Genomic DNA, 13295 nt, shown 5'->3' on the forward strand with positions numbered 1-13295 from the left:
ATGAATGGGGTAATCAACCACATGAATACCTGAAAACAGGGCTACAGACTGCAAAAATGTAGTCGCATTTTGTGACCCTTTTTTATTTGATTATTTTATTTAACCTTTATTTAACTAGGCAAGTCAATTAAGAACAAATTCTTATTTACAATGACGGCCTACACCGGCTAAACCCGGAGGACGCTGGGCCAATTGTGCGCCGCCCTATGGGACTCCCAATCACGGCCGGGTTGTGATACAGCCTAGATTCGAGGGTGTCAGAGTGTCTGTAGTGACGCCTCAAGCACTGAGATGCAGTGCCTTAGACCTCTGCGCCACTCGGGAGTCAAAGTTGGCTCGGCAGCTCTTTGAGTTGGCTGTGCAAGTAAGATTTGTTTTAGGTGGTCGCATCGGTGCGAGCTGCACATTCTACATGGTCACTCAGAAACGCCCTATTTTCTTAGGATGCTAAAACCAGGATTTGGTCAAACAGTAAAGTGCATTATCCTCATGATTCCTGTAAAGAAAGTGTCTGCCTGCCCCTGTGACTGTTTTGCTGGGGCCTGCTGTGGTGTCCAGCGAGACTCTCTCCCCTTTCCAGGGGAAGAAGACTCCAGGAGAAGAAAAAACATTTCCGATTGTATAACATTTTCAAATCCATTTGCGGAGAAAACGCAGCTATCTTGTTGTCACAGATAAAGAGAGAAGGGTAATATATTTACAGAATATAGCCTGGCCTATAGGTCAGGTATTAATCAAGTCCTGTGCATTGCTTAGCCAACACTGCACTCCAAAAACACCTTAAAGTAAATACCAGGACATCCGCACTGTAGGATATCATCTTGTTCCTGTGCAGCAGAAATGAATAATGAGTTTGGGATCTACTTCCTGCAGTAAAGTTATTTATCAAACTATTAGTAGTTAAAAAAAGTGCTGTTTCTTTATATAATCAAGGAAAATTGGGTTTCTTTGAACATGGGGTCTGTCTGTCTGTCTGTCTGTCAATCATAGGTTTGATTGAAGCCAAATCCAGCCTGATTAACCGTATATACTTGGGAGCCTTACATGGCTCCCGAGTGGCGCAGCGGTCTAAGGCACTGCATGTCAGTGCAAGAGGCATCACTGCAGTCCCTGGTTCAAATCCAGGCTGCATCACATCTGACCGTGATTGTGCGGTGCACAATTGCGTCCGGGGTAGGCCGTCATTGTAAAAAACAATTTGTTCTTAACCGACTTGCCTAGTTAAATAAAGGTTAAATAAAATGTACAAAAATGAAAAAAACAGTGACCTTCAAGTGACTACCCCAATCAGTGAAGAGTACGTCAGCATTTACCAACCTAGTGTGTTCTAAGCAGAGGCTATAGTGAGACAGAAGCAGTGTCCCAGAGTCAAATCAGAATGTTCTTAAAAGAACAAGGAGGACAAAGGCACTCTTCATATAATTAAAATGTCTTTATTATCAACAGCACGTTCAATATAACAAAATCTTGCCAAAAAAAAGTCATTATATGAAGAGCACTCCGTGTTTTTTTGATTACCCTTCACCAAAGAGCACCTTCAATCTACAGTACAAACATTCTTCTACAAGTCACTCACCCAGCTCTTTGAGGCTCCGAGTAGCGTTGGTGATCTCAGCACCACCTACACCTTCTACAGTAGGCATAAATGAGTGGAGTTTCACTTTAGTGTCAATAGTATTAGAGTGAATGAGCAGGGTCACTCACCCAGTTTGCTGAGGCTGATCTGGGCACCCTTGGTGATCTCGTCACCATCTACACCAGGGGGAAGACAACCCTGTCCCTGGAGTGCCACAGGTACTGCAGGATTTTTGTTCCACTAAGCGAATTGATCAGTTCAACGATTGCCTAAATTCAACACACCTGGCATTCCAGGTCGGTTAAATCAAAAACACTCCAGGACTAGCGATGCCTATCCCTGATCTACACTCTCTTTACAGTAGGCCCAAATGCGGTGAGTTAACCATGTCAGTATTACAGTACCCAGTTCGTTGAGGCTTGGAGCAGCCCTGTCAGTAGTACAGTGCAGTGTATCAGAGGTGAACAGGCATCGGTCACTCAACCAGTTTGTTGAGGCTCTGGGCAGCCTTGGTAATCTCCCTGCTTCCCCCCTGGAGCTGGCCCTGCAGACGCTTGGACAGGTACAGGATTCTGATGATCCTTCGCAGCAGGTCACACGCCACCTGGGAAAAATAGGAAAAAATATAACCAAACAAAATAGAACCCCATCTGAACCAGTCTTTCTGAATCTTTTTGACAAGATGTGAGTGAACGTCAAATCTAATATGGAACAATCCTCTATTTTGTCCTAATTGATTGAAGATCACTCATTGGAAATGATCTCTAATCAAATCACTGTTGACATTTCCAAGTATTTATTTTCCTATTGTAGCCTATGAATAAACAATGACGCCAACCATGGGCATAGTAATAGTGGTAATAATAACCGTGTGTCTAGCAGCATTGTGTAGCTGTGTCTGGGGCTGAAGGACACAGAGAGGTCAGCAGTGTGTTTGGGCTAAGTAAACGATGCAGCTGAGACCTCGAGGTCTGTCCCCTGAGCCTCTGTGACTGTCTGAATGCTTTATCTGTGCGTGGCCGAGAAGCTGCCATTTTGTGAGCGAACACTAGACTAAAATATAAACAAAGCACTCTCCTATTCCCCCTGGATTTATAGTCTGATCATTACCGGTCTTCTTCAGACCCAGACAGACAGAAACACACACACACACAGATAGAAACATACACAGACAGACAGACAGACAGACAGACAGAATACAAACACATACCCTAAAATCAAATCAAATTGTGTTGGTCACATACACATGGTTAACAGATGTTAATGCGAGTGTAGCGAAATGCTTGTGCTTCTAGTTCCGACCATGCGGTAATATCTAACAAGTAAACTAACAATTTCACAACAACTACCTTTTACACACAAGTGTAAAGGAATGAATAAGAATATGTACATATAAATATATGGATGAGCAACGGCCAAAAGGCATAGGCAAGATGCAGTAGATGGTATAGAGTACAGTATATACAGTCGTGGCCAAAAGTTTTGAAAATGACAGAAATATTCATTTCCACAAAGTTTGCTGCTTCAGTATCTTTAGATAATTTTGTCAGTTGTTTGTTTGTCCACCCGTCTCTTGAGGATTGACCACAAGTTCTCAATGGGATTAAGGTCTGGTGAGCTTCCTGGCCATGGACCCTAAATATCAATGTTTTGTTCCCCGAGCCACTTAGTTATCACTTTTGCCTTATGGCAAGATGCTCCATCATGCTAGAAAAGGCATTGTTCGTCACCAAACTGTTCCTGGATGGTTGGGAGAAGTTGCTCTCGGAGGATGTGTTGGTACCATGTTTTATTCATGGCTGTGTTCTTAGGCAAAATTGTGAGTGAGTCCACTCCCTTGGCTGAGAAATAACCCCACACATGAATGGTCTCAGGATGCTTTACTGTTGGCATGACACAGGACTGATGGTAGCACTCAACTTGTCTTCTCCGTACAAGCTTTTTTCCAGATGCCGCAAACATTCGGAAAGGGGATTCATCAGAGAAAATGATGTTACCCCAGTCCTCAGCAGTCCAATCCCTGTACCTTTTGCAGAATATCAGTCTGTCCCTGATGTTATTCCTGGAGAGAAGAGGCTTCTTTGCTGCCCTTCTTGACACCAGGACATCCTCCAAGTCTTCACCTCACTGTGCGTGCAGATGCACTCACACCTGCCTGCTGCCATTCCTGAGCAAGCTATGTACTGGTACTGTACTGGTGGTGCCCCGATCCCGCAGCTGAATCAACTTGCGCTTGCTGGACTTTCTTGGGCGCCCTGATGCCTTCTTCACAACAATTGAACCGCTCTCCTTGAAGTTCTTGATGATCCGATAAATGGTTGATTTAGGTGCAATCTTACTGGCAGCAATATCCTTGCCTGTGAAGCCCTTTTTGTGCAAAGCAATGATGACGGCACGTGTTTCCTTGCAGGTAACCATGATTGACAGAGGAAGAACAATGATTCCAAGCACCACCCTCCTTTTGAAGCGTCTGTTTTTCAAACTCAATCAGCATGACAGAGTGATCTCCAGCCTTGTCCTCGTCAACACTCACACCTGTGTTAACGAGAGAATCACTGACATGATGTCAGCTGGTCCTTTTGTGGCAGGGCTGAAATGCAGTGGAATTTTTTGGGGGGTGGTTCAGTTATTTTGCATGGTAAATAGGGACTTTGCAATTAATTGCAATTCATCTGATCACTCTTCATAACATTTTATTTTATCTTTATTTAACTAGGCAAGTCAGTTAAGAACAAATTCTTAATTTCAATGACGGCCTAGGAACAGTGGGTTAACTGCCTGTTCAGGGGCAGAACGACAGATTTGTACTTTGTCAGCTCAGGGATATGAACTTGCAACCTTTCGGTACTAGTCCAACGCTCTAAACACTAGGCTACCCTGCCGCCCCAATTCTGGAGTATATTTAAATTGCCATCATACAAACTGGAGGCAGCAGACTGTGAAAATTAATATTTTTGTTGTCGTGTCTTTGGCTATGCCGGATTAAGTGATATGACATGCTGTTCTATAAAATTCTTTCTCTGTAATTAATATTACCTGATTGAGCTAATCATGTAACTGTAATTAACTAGGAAGTCGGGGCACCACTTAAGAATATTTATAGATCTGTTATCTTCCGAATAAACTCTCAAAGACCTAGTAATATTTTACATCAATAGCAGTCAATATTAATCGTCACCTTATTTCAGTCTCATCTGCAAGTTGTAAATTCTTGGTTATCTTCACGAACACTGGCTAACAAGTTGAATCAGCAATACAAAATTGGGTTTAATTATTTATTTACTAAATACCTAACTAATCACACAGAATTACATATAGACAGAATGAATCATACATTGATTACAAATTATGTCATAAAGGAAAATGTCCCTAGCGGACGGAACAGATATGACAGCTGTTTACACAAAGAACGGGAGTTGGGTTTGAGTGAAAGAGCAGGAAGACTGAAGAACAAAGGGAGAAGCGATGTCTCTATCAATGTTAGTTAAGTGGCTAAAACCAAGGGCATGACAGTCCCTGGGAGTTAAAAGTGGAAAAAGAGGGGTCCCACAGCACCACGGTCTGTCGGTCTATCGAAAATAATATAAAACTTTGCAACTATTCTATTCAGAAATCACAAACCAGGCCCATGTTCATCCTAAGACCTTACCAGCCTGGCATGCCTGCCTGCTACTAGTATCTTCTCTGCAGGATGCATGTCTGTGGTGCAGAACAATGATAACACTCCACACACACACACAATGACAAAGCTGAGAGAGGGAGCATCAGTAGACAGACAGAGCGAACACAGAGCCAGAGCTATGGGAGAGGAAGGAGCCTGTTAGAATCACAGTAACCTTTTGGACTAAAGCCAAATTCCATCCATTTTTAAAAAGCCTTCCCCTCAACTCCACAGACGACGGAGCTGCAGTGTGTAGGCAGTGTGCATGTGTGGACAGAGCCTGTAAACCTAGAGAGTCTATTTCGCTCTATCTAGATGTGGCTACCCAGCCTCAGACAGGACAGGCTCAGTTTGCTCATAAGAAGAAGTTTTATTTTAACAGGGGTAGAAATTCAACCTTTTAAAACACCCGATTGCTTTTTATTGATTTCTTCTAAACGGGGGGCCACTGATAGCGTGGTGGATTAAAAACCACAACGGTGATGTCATGGGTTAAGATTGCAGACGCTATCTGAGAACAGGATCAAAGTAATGCTGTTTGAAAGGTTGAGATAATATTGTTTGTAAACCTTTAATGTAGCCTATATGTATTATTTAGTGGAGGACTTACCAAGAAAAAGAGATGAAGTATGAAGAATGCTCAGCCTTCAAAAGCAGTTTGTCACGCCCTGACCTTAGAGATCCTTTTAATGTCTCTATTTTGGTTTGGTCAGGGCGTGAGTTGGGGTGGGTATTCTATGTTTTCTATTTCTGTGTGTTTGGCCGGGTGTGGTTCTCAATCAGAGGCAGCTGTCTATCGTTGTCTCTGATTGAGAACCATACTTAGGGAGCCTTTTCCCACCTGTGTCTTGTGGGTTGTTATTTTCTGTTTAGTGTTTTCTGCACCTTACAGGACTGTTTCGGTTTCGTTTATTCACGTTGTTGTTTTAGTGTTCAGTCAAATAAAAATCATGAACACGTACCACGCTGCGCTTTGGTCCACACCTTCTTCCACAGACGATCATTACAGAACTACCCACCACAAACGGACCAAGCAGCGTGGTAACAGGGAGCAGAGGGTTCAGGACTCCTGGACTTGGGAGGAGATATTGGAAGGACAGGGACCCTGGAGACAGGCTGGGGAATATCGCCGCCCTAAAGAAGAACTGGAGGCAGCTAAAGCTGAGCGGCAGCGATATGAGGCAAGGCAGCACAGCAGGCACGAGAGGCAGCCCCAAATATTTTTGGGGGGAGGCACACGGGGAGATTGGCGGAGTCAGGCAATAGACCTGAGCCAACTCCCCGTGCTCACCGAAAGCAGCGTGGTACTGGTCAGGCACTGTGTTATGCGGTGAAGTGCACGGTGTCTCCTCATGTCAGCCCCCCGCAAGTGCCATGCGAGAGTGGACATCCAGCCAGGGCGAAATTTTCCAGCTCAGCGCGTTTGGTCTCCGGTGCGCCGTTTTGGCCCAGGGTATTCTGCGCCGGCTCTGCGTACTGTGTCTCAGGAACGCTGGGAGGGCTCAGTTTGCCCTATGCCTGCGCTCCGACCGTGCCGGGCGAAAGTGAGCATTGAGCCTAAGGGAGAGGTGCGAGTGGTAAGCACCAGATCTCTAGTGCCCCCCACAGCCCGGTTCGACCTGTGCCTGCACTCTGGAGGGGCCGGGCTAAAGTGGGCATTCAGCCTGGAAGAGTGGTGCCAAGGCTGCGCACCAGAGCTCCCGCACAGCCCGGTTCATCCGGTGCCTCCTCCACGCACCAGGCCTCCTGTAGGTCTCCCAAGCCTGGTAGGCCCCGTGGCAGCCCCACGCACCAGGCTGTCCGGAGCTGCCAGAGTCGCCCTCCTGTCCGGAGCTGCCAGAGTCGCCCTCCTGTCCGGAGCTGCCAGAGTCGCCCTCCTGTCCGGAGCTGCCAGAGTCGCCCTCCTGTCCGGAGCTGCCAGAGTCGCCCTCCTGTCCGGAGCTGCCGGAGTCGCCCTCCTGTCCGGAGCTGCCGGAGTCGCCCTCCTGTCCGGAGCTGCCAGAGTCGCCCTCCTGTCCGGAGCTGCCAGAGTCGCTCACCTTTCCGGAGCTGCCAGAGTCGCCCTCCTGTCTGGAGCTGCCAGTGTTGCCCGTCTGGGGTCGGCGGCGAGGGTCCCCCGTCTGGGGTCGGCGGCGAGGGTCCCCGCTCCAGAGGAGCCACCTAAGTGGACCAAGCCTAAGGTGGAGCGGGGTTCACGTCCTGCACCAGAGCCGCCACCGCGGATAGATGCCCACCCAGACCCTCCCCTTAGGTTTTACGGCCGGAGTCCGCACCTTTGGAGGGGGGTACTGTCACGTCCTGACCTTAGAGATCCTTTTTATGTCTCTATTTTGGTTTGGTCAGGGCGTGAGTTGGGGTGGGCATTCTATGTTTTCTATTTCTGTGTGTTTGGCTCGGTGTGGCTCTCAATCAGAGGCAACTGTCTATCGTTGTCTCTGATTGAGAACCATATTTAGGGAGCCTTTTCCCACCTGTGTCGTGTGGATAGTTATTTTCTGTTTAGTGCTTTCTGCATCTTACAGGACTGTTTCATTTATTCACGTTGTTGTTTTGTGTTTTCGTGTTCAGTCAAACAAAAATCATGAACACGTGCTGCGCTTTGGTCCACACCTTCTTCCATAGACGATCGTTACACAGTTCCATAAATCACCTTTATAAATATGCCTTTCTCCAAAGTGGTGGGGAGTAATTCCATAATGGCAGGCATGTGCAACAAGAGTAAAAGGGGTCATATAATATTTGTGTTGTTTAACGGTCAATAAAAACACACAGTATCTTTGTTGTATACCATTGAGTACCATTGTAAACTCATATCAGTACGGCATGAGACACCGACACCTTCTATAGTTACATTGTATTGACAGGGCAGAAGAGTACATCCTAGAGCCATATACAGGTATATAGACCTCTATATGACTCTGGGTTATTGTCATCTTTACAATTTAAAACAGGAGGATCCTGGAAACTGTCCAGGAGACATTAGGCGACCTTGACAATATGTACAGCACCTAACTTGAAGTACCCATCTTGAAAATGGGCAGAGAGACAATAAAAACCCAAGAAAATGCTGTCGGTCCATTTCTCTACCTCATATGTCTTTCCAATAAACATGGAAATCAAGTCCAGTGCAGAAGTAGAGATGCTGTCAGAGTGCTGATAATAATGAACACTAGAGAGGCAATCTTCCCCCTGCTATTGAGCCTCAGTCCCAGACCATATAATAATACAACAACACCATCAACACAACAGATAGTATTATGCCTCTCAAATCACAAGGAGATGGATGGATACCTGCAATCTGGCGAGCTGGGCAGTCCTAGCTACAATCTTATTGTAGGGGTCAACGATCTTTGTCCTTATCCTACGAGAGAAAACAAATAGGTTGAGTGCTGTTACTAGAGGTCGGATTTATTGAGGGTCTCTGAACACAAGTGGCACAGCAGTCTAAGGCACCGCATCTCAGTGCTAGAGGAGTCACTGCAGACCCTGGTTCGATTCCAGGCTGTATCACAACCGGCCGGGATTGGGAGTCCCGTAGAGCGGCACACAATTGGCCCAGCGTCGTCTGAGTTAGGATGTCATTGTAAATAAGAATTTGTTTTTAACTGACTTGCCTAGTTAAATAAAGGTGAAATAAAAAAACAAAAAAAGTTATATTTTGCCTTGATCATTCCCTGTGATGATGTGTACGGTCTTATAGGCTTGGAGTAGGTAGATAACGCACCTAACCACTGATACAGGGTAAAATGTTTTTTCAATACTGAGAGACGCACTGATGCTTATATCCAATTGTGTGACGGCAGCGCCCCCTATGGAATGTCTACAGCACTACAATGACAGCATATATTCCAACACAGAAGTTCTTTAACTTTTTGGGTCTGGTAACCCCTTTTGTGATAGCAAATTCATCAGGGACAACCTCATTATCATTACACAAATAAATAGTCTACAAGGAGATTTACCGTGACGTCTGCAGTGCGAAAATAATATTTAAAAAGGGCCGCCTCTTGGCTAATTTCCTGCAATTCTACACATTTTGTCATGGGGCACAGAGATTTTTTGTTGTTAGTGCTTTAAAGCTAATATACATCAATTCTACACATTTTGCCACGAAGCAGAGAGAAAACATTGACGTTTTAAACTTCAATTACAGTGGATTTATGTAAAAAAATATACTGTATATAATCAAATCAAATTGTAATTGTCACATGCGCCGAACCTTACAGTGAAATGCTTACTTACAAGTCCTTAAGCAACAATGCAGTTTAAAGAAAATACCCCCCCCCCCCAAAAAAAAGTAAGCGATAAGAATAACAAATCATTAAAGAGCAGCAGTAAATAACAATAGTGGGGCTATATACAGGGGGTACCGGCACAGAGTCAATGTGCCAATGTGCGGGGGCACCGGTGTCAAGGTAATTGAGTAACATGTACATGTAGGTAGAGTTATTAAAGTGACTATGCAAAGATAATAAAGAGTAGCAGCATTGTAAAAGAGGGTGGGGGGAATGCAAATAGTCTGTGTTGCCAATGCAAATAGTCTGGGTTGCCATTTGATTAGCTGTTCAGGAGTCTTATGTCTTTGGGATAGAAGTTGTTTAGAAGCCTCTTGGAAGTAGACATGGTGCTCCGGTACCGCTTGCTGTGCGGTAGCAGAGAGAACAGTCTATGACTACGGTGGCTGGAGTCTATGACAATTTTTAGGACCTTCCTCTGACACCGCCTGGTATATATGTCCTGGGTGGCAGGAAGCTTGGCCCCGGTGATGTACTGGGCTGCTCGCACTACCCTCTGTAGTGCCTTGCGGTCAGAGGTCGAACAATTGCCGTAAAAGGCAGTGATGCTCTCGATGGTGCAGCTGTAAAACCTTTTGAGGATTGAGGACCCATGCCAAATCTTTTCAGTATTCCTGAGGAGGAATATGCTTTCTCGTGCCCTCTTTATGACTGTCTTCGTATGCTTGGACCATGTTAGTTTGTTGGTGATGTGGACGCCAAGGAACTTGAAGCTCTCAACCTGCTCCACTACAGCCCTATCGATGAGAATGGGAGTGTGCTCGGTCCTATTTTTCCTGTAGTCTACGAACATCTTCTTTGTCTTAAATCCCATTGAGGGAGAGGTTGTTGTCCTTGCACCACACGGTCAGGTCTCTTACCTCCTCCCTATAGGCTGTCTCATCATTGTGTCATCAGCAAACTTAATGACGGTGTTGGAGTCATGAATGAACAGGGAGTACAGGAAGGGCCTGAGCACGCATTCCCGAGGGGCCCCCTTGTTGAGGATCAGCGTGGCGGATGTGTTGTTGCCTACCCTTACCACCTGGGGGCAGCCCGTCAGCAATTCCAGGATTCAGTTGCAGAGGGAGGTGTTTAGTCCCAGGGTCCTTAGCTTAGTGATCACTATGGTGTTGAAAGCTGAGCTGTAGTCAATGAATAGCATTCTCACATAGCTGTTCCTTTTGTCCAGGTGTGTTTATTCCATGTGCAACTCTGTGTTGTTGTTTCTGTCTCACTGCTCTGTTTATCTTGGCCAGGTAGCAGTTAAATGAGAACTTGTTCTCAACTAGCTTACCAAGTTACCAAGTTAAATAAAGGTGAACAAATGTAAATACATGTTTTAAAAGGGCAGTGTGGAGTGCAATAGAGATTGCATCATCTGTGGATCTGTTGGTGAGGTATGCAAATTAGAGTGGGTCTTGGGTTTCTGGTGTTGATGTGAGCCAGCCTTTCAAAGTATTTCATGACTACAGACATGAGTGCTACGGGTCAGTAGTCATTTAGGCAGGTTACCTTAGTGTTCTTTATGCACAGGGACTGTAGAAAGGCCCATGGAGTTGGTGGAATTGTCCTTTAATTCATGGCCACTTGCTCAGCTGGGCCAGGGGCGCTTTAATTAGGTCAGGTGGAAATGTCCGACAGATCTCAAATCAGTAAAAGGAGGACATCGCCACTGCCCAACCTCACTGCTTTCTCTTCCTCAACTCCGTCTAATCCAGACATTCTGTGCGTCCATGAATCAACGTAACTCCACCGAATCTGTTACCTTTCATCTGAACTATGCTGCAATCGGGAGAGCGGGCCATCAGTTATTGTTTATAGTTATTACTGCGGAGCGAGGCTTGGAGCGCACGCTTCAAACCTGTTGTGTTATGTATATGCCCAATGATCACAGCCCTACAGACATTGAAATATGGTTAAAATGTAATGAAATTACATGTACATATGAAGACTAACCTAGAAGGATGAAATATGAAACATAATGATTTGCTGAATTTATAAATTCTTATATCAAATTGATGGAGATTATAGATTGTATAAATTAACAATTTATTTGCATTAATCCTTCTCTGGATTAACATGGTTAACATGGTTATGATAATAAATGACTCCATTCTCCTTCATATTGAATTCCTATGGAACCTTATTGCTGAATTATTCTGTTAATAATGACAATGATTGTTATCATTTTACTTTCTGATTAGAATTTTTATTGGGTACATGTTATTCTCTTTATTTTGTTATACAGCACAGACAAACTAACCAGTACATATACCACTTTGTGGTTAAAGGAATTCCTGCCTCAGTCTCATCCATTCCTCTGTCACCTGACCATCTGTTCACCTTCACTATTGCCAGTCATCCTACCTGTCCAGCTACCCACATAGATTCCAATAATCTTTCAGGGACTATGGTGGTCTGCTTGAAACATGTTGGAATTACAGACTCAGACAGGGACAGGTTGAAAATGTCAGTGAAGACACTTGCCAGTTGGTCAGCACATGCTCGTAGTACACGTCCTGGTAATCCGTCTGACTTTGCAGCCTTGCGAATGTTGACCTGTTTAAAGGCCTTACTCACATCGGCTGTGGAGAGCGTGATCAATTGGTGGAGTACTGTGGATACCAATATCCCTGTGAGCCTCCCAGGCCCATGTTGTTCAGGGTTAATAAGATACATTTTAGATACATAATATTACATTGTATCCACGGTACTTGTATTGTATTACACAGGGATCCGTGGCTTTTGGCCATGGCTCTCTTGGCCAAAAGCCCAGAGGGGTCTGCAGACCCCACTTTGAGAACCCCTGTTCCAGCAAGTCCGAAGTGCCACGATGACAAAAACAAATATGTGCTAAAGGTGTATTACCTTCCAAAGACTCAATCCCAGTAGCTTGAGCAAGTAGCTCCTCGTGCCTGGCTACCACCTGACAGGATAAATATTTACCAGTCAGTAAGTCATTCAACACCTGAAGGAAAAGTGTCTTTCCTACAGAAAATGTATACATACCAGCCATCAGTATAGAACAAACTGACTGTCTGGTTAAACTTCGATAAAGATACAGGGCTAAAGGTCTCACATGAATGAGATACAGTTTTAGGTGACAGGTATACCTGGCTGTGGAGCTCCTTGTCCAGCTGACTGATACCCTGAGCCAGCTTGGCCAGCTGTTCTAAGATGACAGTATGGTGGATGGCCTGGGCTGTGTACGTCTTCACGTCAAAGTCCTCTGTGAGAAAATCAGCATAGCATTCTAGAGAAGAGATTGATAAATAGGAAAAATAGATTAGCTAGCTAAATCACTTCTTGGATTATTTCTTACCCATGGTAAAGCAACAATTTGGCCACACACATACCACTCCAAACGTATTTCCAAAGACACTTTTATTTTATCACAAGCAAAGAAAAGTATTGCAAACAGAAACGATTACGGTGCCTTGCTGTAAGTTGTCAATGATGGACCGCACAGTCAACTCGGTAGCTCTCATTCCTAAACGACTACGTGGCTGATACACCTAGTTACATAAAACAAAACATACACCTACGTGAAGTAAAGCTGACTGACAGAAAAGTACTTAAAATAAATGTTAAAATATAACATTTTACCATAATTTAGAAGTGAATTCGTTGATGCTTCTCTCCTACCCTCCTTGTTCGCCACTTCATCACACGATGACGTAGAAATACAGCGACATGAAATGAACCAAACCAAACATTTGATTATTCTTAATCAAATTTCAAATTATCTGTATTTGTATCAACGTGCATTGTTATAACGTTA

General features: G+C 44.6%; 1 long non-coding RNA gene across 4 annotated transcripts; it reads right to left on the minus strand.

Annotated features, from left to right (window-relative positions):
- Window positions 1-1417: 1417 nt before the first annotated feature.
- On the minus strand, window positions 1418-13192 carry LOC115106971 (uncharacterized). Of its 4 annotated transcripts, XR_010460725.1 has the most exons (4): window positions 12628-13179; window positions 12383-12440; window positions 8529-8598; window positions 1418-2180 (listed from the first exon to the last, which is right to left on the minus strand). It is a non-coding gene; the product is annotated as an uncharacterized LOC115106971 (long non-coding RNA). The 4 variants fall into 4 exon arrangements; XR_003860134.2 differs by lacking the exon at window positions 8529-8598; XR_003860136.2 differs by lacking the exons at window positions 1418-2180; window positions 8529-8598 and having other exon boundaries at window positions 8607-12440; window positions 12628-13029; window positions 13121-13178.
- Between the last annotated feature and the right edge of the window lie 103 nt (window positions 13193-13295).

The sequence above is a fragment of the Oncorhynchus nerka genome, linkage group LG23 (assembly GCF_034236695.1).
Source record: "Oncorhynchus nerka isolate Pitt River linkage group LG23, Oner_Uvic_2.0, whole genome shotgun sequence".
Taxonomy (NCBI): Eukaryota; Metazoa; Chordata; class Actinopteri; order Salmoniformes; family Salmonidae; genus Oncorhynchus; species Oncorhynchus nerka.